The 18,030-nt window shown below is 38.7% G+C and overlaps 1 protein-coding gene across 1 annotated transcript in view; it reads left to right on the forward strand.

The window, feature by feature from the left end:
• syt1a (synaptotagmin Ia) overlaps positions 1 to 18,030 on the forward strand; it is a 242,275-nt gene that overhangs the window by 58,645 nt on the left and 165,600 nt on the right. Inside the window, exon 2 of the mRNA XM_053508374.1 lies at positions 11,674 to 11,729. The gene's annotated coding sequence lies outside the window, so the exon portion shown is untranslated. The remainder of the gene's footprint in view (positions 1 to 11,673; positions 11,730 to 18,030) is intronic.

Below are 18,030 nucleotides of genomic sequence, written 5' to 3' on the forward strand. Positions count from 1 at the left end.
AAAACAATAAATTACAATTAACAATAAATCAAATTTTATGCACATAGATCACTGATAAATGTGTATTCCGTGTTTGTGTTGCAAACTTTTTTTTTTTTTGAGAACATGTTGCAGACGGATGCTTTAGTCAGAGTTATGCTTTATTTACTTGCATTTGTTTTATGCATATAAAATGTTAAAAATATGAATAATTTAAAAATCTTAATTTTTTAAATAATTAAAAATCCATAATTTTTGTTACTTAATTTTCTCCCATTAAAAGACAACTTATTTAAAATAGAAACAAATGCTTTTACAGTTTATTTTTATTTACCAAGTACAGATGTTTAACCTTTTGCTTTTTAAAATTTATTCTGAATTAATTTTTTTCTTAATTATAAATGAATTCAGAATATGACAGAGCTTTTGTTTTTTCAACAAAGCGTGTTGAGAAATTTGTTTAATAAATGTTATGAGGACTGTTTTTAGAGTTTTTTATACAGTTTGACGCACATGCATGTTTTTGTTGAGCCAGACAACAATGAGTGATGGTGATGTGACTGAAGTCAACCTACAGCGAAGAATTTAAACAGTGAAAGTGAGAAACACTGAAGTAATATTTAGGAGTAAATATATGATAAATGGTGATGAGCGTGTGTCTTTGAGCCGGAGTGACTGTAAAGAAAATCAAATCCTTCTCAGTGACAAAGCCGAGAGTCAACTAACTCCTTGTCCCTGAGCATCACAACCCGCCTCCAAAGTCATGATAAAAAAAAAGGGTGGGGCACAGACGAAGGGCAATTAAATAACTTATAGTTATGCTTTTATTAAAATAAATAACACAATATGTTAAAAAAAAAATAGAACGGGGGGGTGGAAAACAGTGCAGGTAAGGTGTGTTTGTGTGTGGACGAATAAGGCCATAAAGTGAATGCTAGTTTAATAAAAGATACAAAACTGTGTAGGAGATGAGAACTTCTCTTATCTCAGTTTATCTCATCTATTCCCATCTACTGTCTTTTCATCTCCTCTCATCTCATCCACTCTCCTCTCATCTCACCTACTCTCATCTGCTCTCTTCTCCTCTCATCTGCTTCTTTTTTGTCATCTCAACTCCTCTCACCTGCTGTCTTCTCCTCTCATCTCAACTTCTCTCCTTTTATCCCCTCTCATCTCTTCTCTTCTAATCTCAGTTGAACTCCTCTAATCTCATCTTCTCTCATCTCAACTCATCTGCTCTCTTCTCGTTTCCTCTCATCTTATCTCCTCTCCACTCTTTTTTTATCTCCTCTTTTCTGTTCTCATTTCTTTTTCTCTGATTTCTGCTCATTTCCTCTCTCTCACTCCTATTTCTCATCTTATCGCCTTTTCTCTCATCTTATTTCTTCTATCCTTTCACCTCCGCTTCTCTCAAAGCTCCCCTGTGGTGCTCACTTTATAAATCCCTACTTGAGCACCTTCCACTCTCAGTCCCAGTCACACCCTCCTTCCAATCAGAACTTCTCTGTCCAGAAGATGCCCTCTCCTGAATCTCTGGCACTGGAGACTCCTTTCCTACACATCACTTCTCCTTCACCTTCCCACCCTAAAAATGTGTTAACTTTTTACCTGGAGCATGTGGTGTGGATGCCCCTGTAACTCAGCTGGTACTATGAAAATAATAACGTATAACAATCACAAGCAATGTAGAATTCTTAAGCATTAAACCAACATGGGTGAAACCCTCATTACAGATGTGCAGTTACAGCGAACGCTTTCATTCCCGAAGTGCTTGCAGTGTGACCAGATATGTTAACGCTTCCTGCAGGTAACAGGTACACACCGACTGCTTATTAATGATCTTTATCACACACCCACACACATACACTCACACATAGCTGCTTGTTGGTTCATGAAACACACTCGTCCCTCTAGAGCATGACAGGAAACCTGAGATGGAATGTTAATGGAGCAAGACTGTGTGAAGCGATTAGCATGAGACAAGGGCAGGTACTTTATGACAGATACAGGAAATGACATCATAGAAGGTGTCAAAGATTATAAAGTTTCTCTACATCTTTTCCAACTTCACAGATGAGCCAATTATTCTCCCAGCAGTCCTGTCTGAAGTCAGAGGTGTCCAGCGTCGGCTTGGCTTTGGTGTAATTATCTTTTTGCCCTTTTAAGAAAATAAATGTTAATATTCCAAAGCACAAAAATTACCCCATCACATTCACCTGCCATTTCATACGTACGTCAATCTCTAAACTTTATGTCTAATCAACCATCTGATATTAAAAACTGGCTTTATTTATATCTATTTCATGTAAATATTGTTATAAACATATAGTAATGCTCAGTTGGTTTTATTCCTTGACAACTGATGCGCATTAAGATAAAGAGGTGAGCGGACATCAGAGGGGAGGAGTGTTACTGAGGTCATTAAAACACTTTATATTTTTAACATAATTATTTCTCATCGTATACCCAAATTTACAAAAAAAATCATTTAAATATAAGGAACAATTATGCAGTTTAGATCTCTGTGTGTGTGAGTGTATGTATGATCTTCAGATTGTTATAGGAGAATCTCACACTGATTACCTCTCACCCGATGTTGTGTGAATGATGACATGATGATGAAATTCCTGTAAGAGCATTAGAAGGTGTGTGAGATGAGCAGCGCTGATTAAAAGTTCTTCATCCTACATCCATCACTGAAAACTGCCTCTCGCCGCCTCATCAACACCATGACTAACACCCAGCTAACACCATGACCAACACTACAACAACACTACGACAACACTACGACCAACAACATGACCAATACCACGACAATCATCCTTAATCAACACAACAACTAACATCCTGGACCAACACCATTAGTAAAACAATGAGTAAAACCACAATCAACACCATGATTAACATCCTTGACCAGCACCACAACTAAAACCATGACCAAATCCATGACCAACAACACGACTTACATCATGACTGATACTACGACTAACGCCATACATAAAAATAATTACCACAAAATATAAAGTAAAAATAAAACAAATTAACCTGCACGTTACCTTAAAAAAAGTAAAAATAAATCTTGACAGATAAGTGTTTCCATTTATGCTCAGAGGCGCTGTCTGTGTGTTTTTCTTTCTCCTGCGCTGCTGAGTGTGTATGTGTGTGCGTAATTTGACACCGTGTCGGTTGTGTGTGAGTGAAGTAGCCCCTCTCTGTTTCAAACACACACACACACGGATGTTAATTATACCAGTAAGGGATGAGCACTAATACCCAGCAGGGGAAATAAATACCCGCAGCGCAAGAGAGAGAAAAACCGTTGGCTCAGTTGTGATCACGTGATGCTCGGCATCAAATCAAGAAGCGCATGCGTGATACATAATACTCTGTGCTCGTAAACCAAGACAATGCTCGTTTTCCGAGTCAAAATTAATTAAAAATCTTTGCTCGTCTTGCTGAACACTCGTAAACCGAGTTACTTGTAATCCGAGGTTTCACTGTAATACCATAACCAACACAATTAATACCATGGCTAACACCATATACAACACAACTAACACCATAACCATACACCATGGCTAACACCGTAACCAACACCACAGAAAGCATGATAACTAGCACCATAATTAACACTATAACTTATTCAGGTTATTAACCAAACACATGGATGGATGGACCAAGATACAGTAATTCCAAGGATGGGTGGATCAACTAACAGCAGGTTGGATAATTGGATAGATGTACAGATGAATGTATAAAAAAAGACTGGTTGATGGCACAATGAATGAAAGAAAGGGATGCAATTTTTTTAAATGGATGGATGAAAATAAGCAATTAGATTAGGCTTCGGTAAAGTGATAAATGTAATAAACCTAAAGGCAGATGGAGGTGCATTAGAGATGAACCTGGATGTGAATGGAGGTGCATAAGAGACAGTAGATTTGGAGAAGGTGAAGATTTTTTCCTCTGCTTAATGTGATTGTTCTCCAGATCACCTCCATGCTCCTCTTTTAAAACTCTGCTATCTGATTGATACTGGAGTCACACCGGTGGATTTGTTCATTTGAGTCCTCATTCTGTGCCTTCCACCTTCAGCTAATGAAGCCACACACTCATTTATTGCTCATTTAAAGAGCGAGAGACTGATAGAGATTAAATGGTGAGATTTTGGAGTTTTAGAGTTTCACACCATAAACCACAAGAGCTTTTTAGGGAATACAATCCAAAAGCTTCTGTGTGTCTGTGTGTGTGAGCAGCAGATAACTGACAAGATAAAATAACACAAACAATATTGGTTGAAGGTGCAGAACTTAACCATTTTATGTTCATTTCTCCATCTCACACAAGAAATAAAGTAAAAGGTGTAGCGTGGCAGTAGAGTGTGAGGTTAGCTAGGGTAGGGTTGAAGTGGGGTAGTAAAAAGTGAGGTTAGTGTTCAGGTAAAGCAGTGCAGTGGACAAACAAAACCCTCTTGTTCTTGTTGTTCTTCTTCTTCCCCCCCTTCTTACAGCTTGAGAAGCATGGTTTGAGTCACCCTGTACTCATTAGCATTTAGCATTTAGCACAATACCCAGGCCATGCATGCAGTTTGAAAGCTCTGGCATGTGGCTTTTGTCAGGGAAGCATGCTGCTGAGTCATGAGTGGATCATACGGTGTATCAGTGTGTGATGTTGAATAGAAAATGTCAGAGAGAAGAAAAAGAACAAGTGGAGATGGGTTCTCTAGCGGGAGAATGAATGCCCGTGCCCTCCAGAGTAAATCACATGTTTCATATTTGGATTTGTTTTGGCGTTTGGATTTGTCTTTAACAAGAGAGGGGACAAAAAGTTTGGATAGTTAATAAGTCACAGCATTAACACTACAGAAAAGTGAATCACTGAGAATAAGAGCATTTGCATCGGTACCTTGCTCCAGTTCTGTGGCTACATCATATGGGGTGATGAGTCTTCCTGAAGATGAACTGCAAGATATAGTAGGATACAGCCATAGACTAATCACAGATCAAACCCAGACTAGACCGGGGTATATATATATATTTTTTAATTTTCTATCGTATTTCTTTTATTCATATTTATTACCTATTATAAGCTTAAATTCTCTTTTTAAGGTCACTGGCGGTCGTGTAAGCAATTGACTACATTTCGTACTGTGTATGACTGTGTATGTGACAAATAAAATTTGAATTTGATTTGAAATTTGGGGTCCATTCTTCGTACGTCGCTTGACAGATCCGAGATGAATTGACACATTTAAGATGAGATCATCGCGGCAATTACGATCTGGCTAAGTCGGTTCTTCGAGCTCACCTGTTGTTGATGATTACTATAGCTGGATTGAGTTGTTCAGGATTATTGCGCGTTCGTGCGTTGGTTTAAAAGGCGATATGCATCGACAGTAGAAACACTGATCACAAGCCCTCCGATTGGTTGATGAAATGCCAAAAGAGCGGCTCAATTAATTTTGTAACACGTGTTATGCGCTGAAATGCCCCCCAGCCATGGATTGCCCCCCCCCCCCCACACACACACACATAATCGCTATTAAATATTATATTAGAACATAAATTCATAGGTTAATGGTTTACAAATTACATGAGACAATAAAATAAAATAAGCAATATGAAAATATATATGTTGTATATGAAAACAAAAATATTTATTTTCAAATACAACATGTATACTTTTATGTTTATTTTATAATAAAATTAGTTTCGTCTATTTTTTCATTATAAAAATATTATTTCATTATATATTAATATTTATTTGAATATTCATGACAAACCCTTAAAAAATAAATGTGTCCATGTGTGAGTGAGTCTGCGTGCTCTTTAACCAATCAGATGGGACCTCGCCATTTTAACCAATCATAACCCGCCAGGAGCGCAGGCTAAATCCTGTTTACATGAAATAAACCTGCTCCCGAGCAGGTTCAAGCTTACGGATATGTTGCTATGACAGCAAATGCGAATTAAAGAACGAAACAATCCAAGTTCAGAACAAATCCACAACAATCAAATTTAGCTAACTGGGTTAGCGACGTACGAAGAACGGACCCCTAGACTTTAGTTTGCAATCGTTGTCATGGTTACAGTAAATTGATGTGATATCATCATTCCACTTTTAACTCTTCACTATCTCTACATAATAAAACTAAGAGAGATGTAACACTCACAAAAGAATGGACAATAAAATGTAACAAGTAAAAAGAAGGAAGAAAGAAAGATAAAAGTCAGAACAAGAAAGAAAAACAATGAAAAAAAAAACAACACAAAAGACAGAACAAATGTAAAAAAGAAACAAAAAACAACAATGACAGAACAAGAAAGTACAAAAAAAAGAAAATTTAAGAGAAAGGTCACACACCTCCCTGCCAATTAGAATCAGGAATTTTACGTAGTCAGGTTGAAAAGCTATTTCAGTACAAGAGCTGAGTTACTATTCAGGGTAAATGAGTCACATTAACTGGACCTTTTTCTTGTTAAACCCACCTGTAACCACACCCAAAGACCCACTGGTAACCCCACCTATAACCCAACCCACCTATAGAACCTTCTGTAACCCCACTCATAACCCCAACTATAAACCCACTCATAAACCACATCAGTAACCTGGCCAACAACCCTGCAACAGCTTCTGTAAACCCACCTAAACAACCGCTTTAACCTTGCCCATAACCCCGCTCATAACCCCACCTGTAACTCTGCCACTAAACACCTGTAACCCCACCCAAACAACAGACGGGACCCATTACCCCACATTTAAAAAACGGTTTTCAGCCAACTCTGATCTCTCAGGCCAAACACAGACACAAACTAACCAGAAGCGCTTTTTTAAAATAGGCGCCAACAGGTTTCATGTCCTGATCAAACATAACACGCGCTACAGTTCTGCTAACAATCAGGGTAGAACCAACATTCAGCAGGGCACAATTTTTACCTCCAGAAAAAAACAAATGTCCATGTCAGGACAGGAATGCTTTCTAGTTGGAATGATGGGAAATTTTCATCACCTCATACCATCCCACAGGAAATGAGCAAAGGAAAAGAACTGGAGATTAATTAAGCTAACGAGTCCCAGGTGGAATAATAATCAGGAGGTGACCATTTTAGCTAGGTGCAGAAAATATAAGCACTTTTCTGTTTTCTGTTTCCACATTCTCGGTTCATACAAACTTAAATAATTCTTTTGATTGTGTGATAATGCTTTGCGACAATGTCAATTGTTAAAGCGCTATACAACGATAACGTTTTAAAGCACTTCATGCTTCCCTCTGCTATCCTGCTGTTTGGAGATGCTCATTTCCAGCAGAACTTGGCACCTGCCCACACTGCCAAAAGTACCACCTCAACACTGCCACAGACAGACTGCCTCCTTGCCTTGCCTCCTTCCTGCAGTAATTCATGCAAAGAGAGCCCTGACCAAGTACTGTACATGTGCACTTAAAATATAATATATTAGTCTGTGTGTAATGAAACTATATAAGTTTTACTTTTTGAATTAATTTACTGAAATAAATCAACTTGTTGATGCTATTCTAATTTATTGAGATGCACCTGTATATTTAAAATATTGTTGTTCAATTTAAAATACCTTTAAATTTAGGTAAATTTTAATAAAAAACAGCATTTATCAGTAATAAAATTATGTGTCAATGATTTAAAAATTCTGTGCTTAAACCAAAAGGTCAAGGAAAGCAAGCGACAAAGACATGCTCAATCAGTACGTGAAATACAGCCTTGGATTTTTTTTTATTAGAAAAAATGAAGACAGAAGCCTTGTGTGTACGTTGTAAATTGTAAGCTTCTGCTTTTTTGCTTTTATTTCTAAATTGAGAGGCACCGAGCGAAATAGCAGTAATGTCTTTATTTCATTTGTGCTGTTTGTTTTCATAGCCTGCCGTGAATTTTATGCTCCGCTGATGGTTCACTCGAGTTACAATTCATTAGAAGAAGATGGAGTCTGGTATAAAAAGCTGGCTTGACTGACATGGGGTGCTCAGTTCTCTCTTATTAATTTAATCGTCTGGTAGGTGGTCAGCGGCGTATGATTAATCAGACTAAATGAGGCCAAAGTGTATTTCTATTCATGGTGAGAGAGACAAAATGGATTGAACGAGGAAGGGGGGGGATAGTCAAGAGTTACACCGGGAGGTAAATAGAGTTTAGAAAGCCAGTAGCTTTTGAGTAAATTCATGTTAGATACACAGTAAATATATTAAAATGAAATAGCACTATACTGTCTATTTACTTGTGTACATAATGTATTATCACTATGCTGCTAAAATGATTTGTCAGATAGTGTTGAGATGGCAAGGCTTTCTGATGTTCATGTAACATGTATGGCAAGTCATTTTTCTGATATCTTTAGGACAGTAGACGTTTAGGGTACTGCTTCTCCCATACAAGGGGCAGAGCCCTGGTGTCACTACCCCCTGAGCGCCGACCTGTTTGTTGGTGCAGCCTACAGGATATGACACCTCAAGAGGCTGTTTGGACATGTGCATGATGCTGTTGTGACCATCCTGCACCCAGACTAAGTGCTTAAGCTGAAAATGAAAAATCCTCTCAGTAGAAGTAACAAGTTGTTATGCCTGAATCAGTATTCTAGGTTCTCACCATCTAATGCAAAGGCACATACACTGTGACCAACATGACCTGTCAGTCTGCAAGAGTATATTAATTCCTCAACAGCCCACTTTAAAGTGAGGGATTAGCATGTTAGAGCAGAATACTATTGTTGGGGTTTAAGTGGAGATTTATCAGGATAGGTGAACTGGTCTAAACCTGTTTCAGGGCGTGGAATGCTTCGTCCATGTCCTTTGTCCACTGCACCTGCTCTGGCTCCTACAGAGGCGTAATTTAGCAAAAACTACCTGTAATAACACCCAACCCCCCCAAAAAAAACATTAGTTTCAATCTGGAGCATGGATATCCTATAATTGGCTTTCATCTTCTGCAGTTTAACGAGTCAATGGCCAGTACAGACTCCAGGTACTATGCCTCAGTCAGCCTGAGCCCAAGCTAAGCCATCTTGAACACATTCAGTTCATCCCTCAAATAGTGTACATGGTTGTCCGGAGGTTTCATTAAAAATTGCATCATCTGGGTAGGCAGTTACAAACTTGTTCTGTAAGTAGTCTTTTGAAATTCTAACCCAGATAAAGAGGAACACCAGCTCTTTGATGTTCTTGGAGGTGGCTTTGCAGAGTAGAATGTCTTCTGGATAGGTTATCACTAATGCTGACTGTTTCATTGCTGATTTTGGCTTGGGCCTGCCATGTCCATCCGAATTTTTTTTAAATGGGATGCTAATAATCAAAAGTATAATGAGTTGGGCTTGCATAGACTTCCTGGGGGAGACCTTCTGACACTGCGGCATTTCTGGCAAAATGTTTCACTTCGGCCACCAGGTATGGCCTGAGAAACAGATCATAAGTCTTCTCTGCCATGTTTTTTAACTGTTAGATGTCTGCCCAGTGTGTGGGAATGAGCTAGGTCCATGACAGGATCCACTTTGAAATGCAGAACCACCAGTAGATTGCAGTCTTAGGCATGGTACTAGGTGTGATGATAGAATAGACATGCCCAGATAAGGAAGTACCCTTTGAATCTTTTGTGATATCCTCACCCTCTGTACCTCCTGTACTTGCCCCAGTAGTGTTGCCAGTGTTCATCAGCCTTCTGCTTCGCCTCTGAAGTTGCCTTCCCTTGCAGTCTTTTGGAGTGGCAGAGATAGAGGCAGCGATAGAGGGGCAGATTACTGCTCATTCTTCCAGTGCTTCTGTTCACTCCATCTCCTAGGTACACACTTGCCATCAAGCTCCTTTCCTCCAAGGAAAGCCTCCTTGCAAAAAATATCTTTTTAGGCTGTTATGTCTTTAACATGTTGGCACTGCATATGTCATGGCATGTAAGCAAAGGCATGCTTTATTAAATATCATAGAAAAATCTCCAAAGAAATATACTGAGAATAATCATTTGACATCAAACAAAAAGCCCAAAAGCGACATAAGTTGTCAAATTCCACAGTGAGAGGGGACCATAAGAAAGATCAGACCACAAGTGTCATACAACTCATTAGAGGAGTTAATTAATCTGCCAGTAAATTGTTTTCCCCTTGTTGGGTGTATGTGAAAAAACAACAATGGCTTTATCACTTGCTAGGATTTTTACCGCGTTAGATCAGTTGTGGATCTTTGATGAGCCTGAGAAAAACTACAAAGTTTAATATGTTAATATAAAGCACGGTTATAATATTCTAATGAATATTCAGTGGAGGATCTCATGATGCTGCACTGATACATTCCTAAAAATGAATCTACCTGCAATGTCCTACTTTCTCTAAAATGTATTCATTTATTCATGACTCATATTACCTTGAAAATGAATATCTAAGATATATATGTAATATCTGGTCCTGATGTCTTTTTCATCCTTTTCTCTAACTCTCTTGTGGTATGTACAGTATGTACCTTTTTTTTTAAAAAAAAAAAAAAAGCACACAAGTCAAAATTAAGCCGTGTACAATTAACACTTACTATTAAACTCTCAGGAGCACAAACCCATTTCTGTCTCTCATTTAATTTGAATGGACTTTTCTCTGTCTGGTTGGACATTCGGTTCATGGAATTTAATTTAATTTTCCCTTTTTTAAAAGAAGCCTGGTATTTAGTGCTGTCTTAATTAATGAGAAATATATTGGCTTACTTTGCACTCGTGCCTCCGGGCCACATTCTGCCTGTTATTCAAAACATCTCTAATTGAAATCTTGGATTAGGGCGACATTTTCTGAGCTGCTCAGGGAGTTGTATGCACTTTCCTGATAAATCCTAGGATACAAAATTTGCTAAGTGATACTGGATTTGCCTTACATTTGACAGATGACCTTATCCTGAGCAACTTAAAGTTTTATCTCTCTCTTTTTTTTTTTTTTTTTACATCTGAGCATTTGGGTTAAGGGCCTTGCGTAAGGGCCCAATAGTGGCAACTTGGTGGTGTTGGGGTTTGAACCCAGGACCTTCCAATCTGTAGTCCAATGTCTTAACCACTAAGCCTTTGGCATTACAGATGCTCTCATTCACAGATCATTGGATGTGTATCTCAATACATTAATAATAATATAAAAATTCTATATAATACCATTTATAGCTGCTTTGATAGTGAGCAAAAACTTCCTGTTAAACAGATACACGCAGAGGCCACACCTCCTTCACTAGGACAGACAGGACACACACAGGCCACGCCTCGAACACTGAGACCGACAGGACATACACGGGCCACGTGTCCTTCACAAAGACTGACATGACTCACACACAGGATACGCCTCCTTTACCAACACTAACGGGACACACACACACACAGGCCACACCTCCTTCACTGAGACTGACATGACTCACACTGAGGCCCGACTCCTTCACGTAGACTGTTAGGGACACACACAGAGAACATGCCTCCTTCCTTGAGACGGACAGGACACACAGAGAGGCCACACCCCCTTCAAGTTTACTAATGCATATAGGCCACACCTACTCTTCTACTCATTACAACAAATACACAAGTCAGGTGTCTTTCACTGGCGCCAGACGCATACAGAAGTTTATATAGAAATTGTATATAAATGTACATAAAGAAATAAATCAAAATGACGATTATCAGTTATAAATCAATGTTTCTTTTCTTTCTTTCTCTATGACAGTTTGTCCACAGATTACAAGAAAAGACCCAAGAAGTGAAGGAAAAACATTCAATTTCGTAAGTGTGTTTTTATTTATCCTTATAAAATGGTGGATATTATTTAAAATGGTGAACGGAGCTGTGTATATTTCATCATTGCTGATGCCTAGCTTAGCATTCACTTCGACTTTTCGCTGCAAGTTCACACACACGCAGTGAGACTCCCTACACTGGCAGCGAGAAGAACTGCTTTAAAATAAAGAATGAATTGATTGATTACTGCCACAGTTTGGTAAAACATCTACAATGGATAGTTAGCAAGCTAGCATTGTAGCATTGTGTCTAATTGTAACAAAAACACTGAATGTTTGTTAAGCTTCTACAAGACTTCATTTGTTATCTTGTAGGCTACGACATGTGCCTGAAACATTCCAGCATTACTAGGAAGCCTAGCTTGCAAAACCATCCAATCAGTGGCTTGCCCAGTGAATTTGACAGAAACATCAACTAGAAACAGAGTCCTGGCAGAATACTGTACTCTAAAAATCTAATCTCCTTAAGTTCCTCAAATCTAATCTATGTGAAGCTAATTACTGAAGCCAGTGTACAGGAAGTGATGGCATACACAAATAGAAGGGTGTTTTTTGTCTCCTGCTGTTATGATAAATGGATCTCCGTATATCTGTCACATCTGTCACATGTGATTTATGAACTCGGCGCATCCTCTACCGCTCTGCTCCCTAAAAATAAAAGACAAAAAAAATGATACCCCAGCCCCATTCCATTACCCACTGTATTAATCACCCACTGTGCTGTTAATTGCGTTTTAATCCTTTTTTCTCTTTACTGTACTGTACAGCACCATGAAAAAAACATTCAGTCCCAAATCGCCGGTGCTGTCTACTATTCTGCCGCGAGTCCTCTAAAGCTGAGCTGTGTTGTGACGGCAGTGTATTATTGCTGATTTCAGATCTGCAAATCCTCTTAGATTTCTCCGACAGATAATATAGAATGTCCGCCGGCATAAACACAGCTGTGTCGAGCTCGTGTTTGTGGGAGAGACACAAAAGGCCAATCATGTTTAAACCTGGAGCCATGGGGGATAAAGTGAAGAAGATACAGGTCAAGCTAAAAGATCTAATCCTGACCTGCTAATTTAGTGATATTAACGCTAATCTCTATACTGACCACATAAACACAACCCAGAGGAACTGTTTTATTTCCTATCTATCTGTTTATCTGCTTAACTAGAAAGATATTGAAGAAGGAATAAGGTAGTTCTAAGGTCAAGTATAGAGGTCTGTCGAAGTGCATCTGCGGAGTACTTCAAGCACTTTCATATCAACATTCCTGTAGGAGAAGTCTTCCTGGATGTTATATACGAGTCAAAGCAGGACTTTTAAAATGTGCAGAATAACAGAATATAGTTACGAGACTAAAAACTCCCTTCATTTCTCTTTATAATCCCCTGCTACACTAATGCACTTATTAGATTAGATTAGATTACATTAGATTCAACTTAATGTCATTGTGCAAGGTACGTGAAACCAACAAACCAGGATCTAACCTAAAGTGCATAAGTGGCCTATTTGCAATAAATAACAATGTGGTAAAAAAAACAATGTGGTAAAAAAGGGAGGGGGGGGGGCATATGTACAGGAATGAGTGTGTCTTATATACAGAAGGTGCAATACTTAATAAAGATAAGATGTTGTGTATGTGGTAATAAACAGCATAACTGTGCAAACATTGATTGTGCAGTGGAGAAGATATATCAAGAAGATAACATGTTCAATACGATGTACTGTGCATATGTTTATATGATAGAGTATGTACAGAATAGATATGGGTGTTATATACAGTAGTGGAGAGATGAACCTAAATTATAGGTAGTGCAAAGATGCTTAGTGGATAAATAAGTGCACTATACTCTAGACTGTTAACGACAGTGCAGTGGCAACAGCAATAGGGGGAAAAAAAGCTATATTTCAGTTCCTTTGTGTGGTCTCTGTGGCACCTGTAGTGCCAGGGCCAGGGACAAGGGTGAATAGCCCATAATTGTGGTGGGAGGTATCTTTGATAATGCCACTCACCCATTTGCATACAGTGTTTTTTTTTTTCTCCTGTAAATGTCCTCCATGGTGGGTAGCTAAATACAAATGTTTCCTTGGGCAATTTTCACCCACTCTGAAGGGTTTGAAGCAATGCGTTTTCTGTGCCACACTGAGATGCAGTTTGTGAGGCTGCTCTCAGTTGTACAATGTGAAAATTTCTCCAGCATCCTGGAGCACAGGTTGAACTTTTTAAATCTCCTCAGATATGTGGAGATTTAAAAATATGCACAAATATGTGCACTGTTGTGCCTTTGTGATAAAGAGAGAATATTTCAGAGACCAGGTGAAGTACTTGGTGATGTGGACTCCACGGAAATAAAACCTTTATCAAGTGTAAATCAGCTCAGCAAGGGTAAATGGGAGTATGACTGTGATTGCCAGCTCAGTTGAAATCCACAATGGCCTCCTTTGTCTTGTTGGGGTTGCGTTCCAGGTTATTGTCCTTGTGTCATCCTTGCACAAATATACGGGATCCCCTTCCTTTAAGCCATCTCATCATTACCTCTGATCAGCCCTACCACCATGGTGTCATCTGCAAACTTGATAATGATGTTTGAAGCATAAGCAGCTAAAAAGTCTTGAGTGAAAATGCAGTATAGCAGGGGGGACAACACAATCCCTGAGGTACTCCTGTGCTAAGTCTGGGACTGGAGGAGGTGAGGTTGTTTAGTCAAACAGACTGTGGTCTTTTTGTAAGGAAGTCCAGGATCCTGTTACAGAGTAGTGTGCTGATGCCAAGATTTCATCTTCAAGACTAACTTGGAAGGACAAAGGAGCTAAAATCAATAAACAACATCTTGGCATTTGTGTCAGGATTGTCCAGGTGAGTCAGGGCAGAATGGTGCACTATGGTCTATTTGGGCGATAAGCAATAGGCAGCATTCCCAACATTATCCCAGCATTTCACTAGCACTTGGATAACATTAAGTAGTTTTTGCCAGTACACTGGAGATATGATCATCCTGCCGGATGCCATGCTGTCTGAAGCGGGCTGGGTTAACTCACTCATTGGGGTAGCTCCAACACCAACCTTAAAGTCAATCAGAAGCTGAAAGATACCAATTATATTTGTCTTTCCCCACTTAATTATCATCTAAGATGGTATCTTCCAGCTTTTAATTCATTGAATACACATGATCCAGGTAATCAGCACGGAGTAGTGCAGAGTTAATTGGAAAACATGCAGGGCTGTGCCTCTGGTGGACAAAGGTTTGGCCACCCCAAAAGGGCAGGGATAGATTCTGTGTAGGGTTTGCAGACTGGTGTAACATATTATGGTTGTTGTAGGGGTAGATTGGGTGTAGGGTTGAAGTGTAAATAGTAGCAGGGGGTTCTGTATAGGGCATTAGGGTTACGGCAATGGTATGTTGTGTGTAGAGTATTAATGTTGGATGTATGAAGTGAATTATGTGTCTTTAAAAAATGAAAAAGTGAAAATGTAATGGAAAATCTCTGCTTGCAAGTTATTGGTGGGGTAATTTGCAAGTAAAGGTTTTTAATTTCCAAGTGTCTGATCACATTTAATATTAATTACATTGCAACTAATATATTTCATTTTTGTTTTTTTAACTTAATTTTGACTTAACATCTTGGCCCGCCGTGTGCCCTCTCAAATCTGTTTTTCCTGCTTTTCCTGTTTTTCCTGCTTAAAAAGACAGAGAATTTACTTCACAGGAGGAGGCTTGAGCATTAAGTTTAGATATAGTTGGATAGAAATACAGTATCACTGCAAGTTTGAAAGTGCAGCCCCTGGGAATAACGTGGAAAAAAGTTAAAGCTTGAGCAATTGACTTCCCGCTGCCTGCTGCATCACTCATTGCTTTTTATTAATTGCTCCCCTGCTGAATTAATAAAACACACTCACCCTCGTCCTAAAAGGAAGTCGTCATAATTTTTCACAGAGGCGAGGTCACCTTGTGATGGTCTCCCCAGCGACCGTTTTGATTGACAAGCCACTCAGCCATTTACTGCTAATCAGAGCTCCCGTCGGGAGACACAGGCAGGCCTTGAGTAGCTGACTGAAACAAGCAGGGATTGTTATGCAAAGCAGATCCTCAACAGCGAACAATCAGAGGAACAGAGACGGAATGAACCCCATCTGTGCTCGGATGCTTCCATGGACAAGCTTCAGTTTTCCAAACAGAAGAACCAAATTTAAACTGAGAATAGCTGCAAGCTGTGAGGGCTAATAATAACGGAAATGGAAACGGTGCATCAGGGGTGTGGGGAGGCTCTTATGGGGCTCATTGCAGGAATTAGCCTCATCTTCGGTGCTATAACAGGCTTTATATCTCCTCTCTTCAGAGTGCATTAGAGGCACTCTGTGGGAGCTTTTAGGAGCCTCTTTCATTCCCTCTATCGTATTAGCCTGGCTAAACATGCTTCCTCATTCTCATTCTTTGTGTAGATAAAGGTGGTTTCATTTATTTATTTATTTTTCCACGCGTGTTTCTCCGTCTAAAGAGACAGGCCATGCTTGGTGTTCCTCTTTTAATCCTGCGCATTATGCTATTTCATTTCCTCTCTAATTCTGTAATCACCACAGACGCACGTCGCTACGACACGACTCCATGTTACACTAGAACCAATTTCATATCCTAGACGTGCCTCTTGATTCACGCCTCTCCAAATTCCCCCGATTATTCTGTTAATAAGCCATCACGGACAGCTCACAATACTGAAATGAATATCTAATGCAGGCATCGGGGGGACATTATCGGGAGATTAGCTCTCAGATCCTAAGCATTTCCTCTTCAGTGCTGTTGTTACAGCAGGATACGTTTATAAATAAATATTCACACTGAGATCCATATGTAGAGAAATGTCACATCTCTGTAATGGGTTTGAACTTATGTAATAAACTATTTACATAATGGAAGACAGAAAAAAAGAAGAGACCAGCGGTGACTCATCACTCATGCAAATCAAGGCCGAGAGTCCAAATCCAGCTTATTAAAGAGTACATTAGGGAGTCCATTAGTAACAGAGCGCAAACAAATACCAACAAAACCCAGGTATTGTGGTCTAGAACATTTGACTTTACTCACAACGAGTCAGTTCACTTAAAGCCCCATTTATTGAATAAAGCCAAGAGACATTTCAGTGGAAGGCGGAACAGGGGTCTTAGATAGACACTTTTAGTATCTGATGGTGTTTGTTGGCATTTAATACTTTTTCAGTAAAAACATCAGTGTAGGATGGCATTGATTGTTTAATAGCAAGAGAATAAATGTTTTGCCCTTAGCAGTGTTTGAGAACACATGCGGTGATGGATGGTGTTTGTATTGTTTAAATAGAATTTGAGAAATAAAAATGTAATGGTTATTATTGCTGGTGATGTATAGTACTTTTAAATAATGTATCAGTGTTTAGTGGTGTTTGTTGGTGTTTAATAAATTTTTTGGACAGCTATTGGATTTGCGGAATGCATACTGTTTGCAATTATATAAAATATATGAAAAAATAGCTTTTAAATGATGTCTCTGCTCTTTAAAAACTGTCTTAGGTTAGGCATTGGTGTTTGGCATTTGTTGTTTTGTAGTATTTGAGGAAAATGTTGGAATTGGATGGTAATTTTTGGTAGTTTTTGTAGGTTTTTGGCTGTTAGTATTTTAAAAACATAGCATGTGATGGTCTTTGTTGGTGAAAATCTGCATTTGAAAATACTTTTTCCATTTTTAGTGTAAATAATAATGGTTGAAGAAGGCTTAAAGGGAAAAAAACTTGTATATGGTTACTTTTGCCTGAAGGCTGGTGCTGTGTAAATTACTGGTATTTATTGGTAGTGTTTGGTTTGTGCTAGTGTTTGATGCTTGATTTTGCTGAACAAGAATTTCATTGAAATGTTGCTGTACATTGGAATATTTTATGGATTTGCCTTTTTGGGTTTGATGGTGAGCACTTGTTTGTTTGGCTTTTAATATGGTGCTTGTTCAGTTTTTGATGGTGAAAGTTGGTGTTTGTTGGTGTTTGATAAAATTGTTGTAGTGTTTGTTGGGTTTTCATGGTGAACACCGGTGTTTGTTGGTGTTTGATAAAGATTGATGGTTGGGTTTTGATAAAGGACACCTAGTGCTTAATGGGGATTAAAGGAGAATAATAGTGCTTAGTGTTTATATTTGCTGTTTGATAGAGAATATTGGTGGGCTTTATGGAGATTGCTGTTGTTTCATGCAAATCTAATAAAAATTGTGGTGTTTCTTTGGTTTTGATAAAGACGATTAGTTTAAAGGTAAATGATCCTAAAATGGTATATTTACTGTAAT

The sequence above is a fragment of the Clarias gariepinus genome, chromosome 12 (assembly GCF_024256425.1).
Source record: "Clarias gariepinus isolate MV-2021 ecotype Netherlands chromosome 12, CGAR_prim_01v2, whole genome shotgun sequence".
In the NCBI taxonomy this organism is placed as follows: domain Eukaryota; kingdom Metazoa; phylum Chordata; class Actinopteri; order Siluriformes; family Clariidae; genus Clarias; species Clarias gariepinus.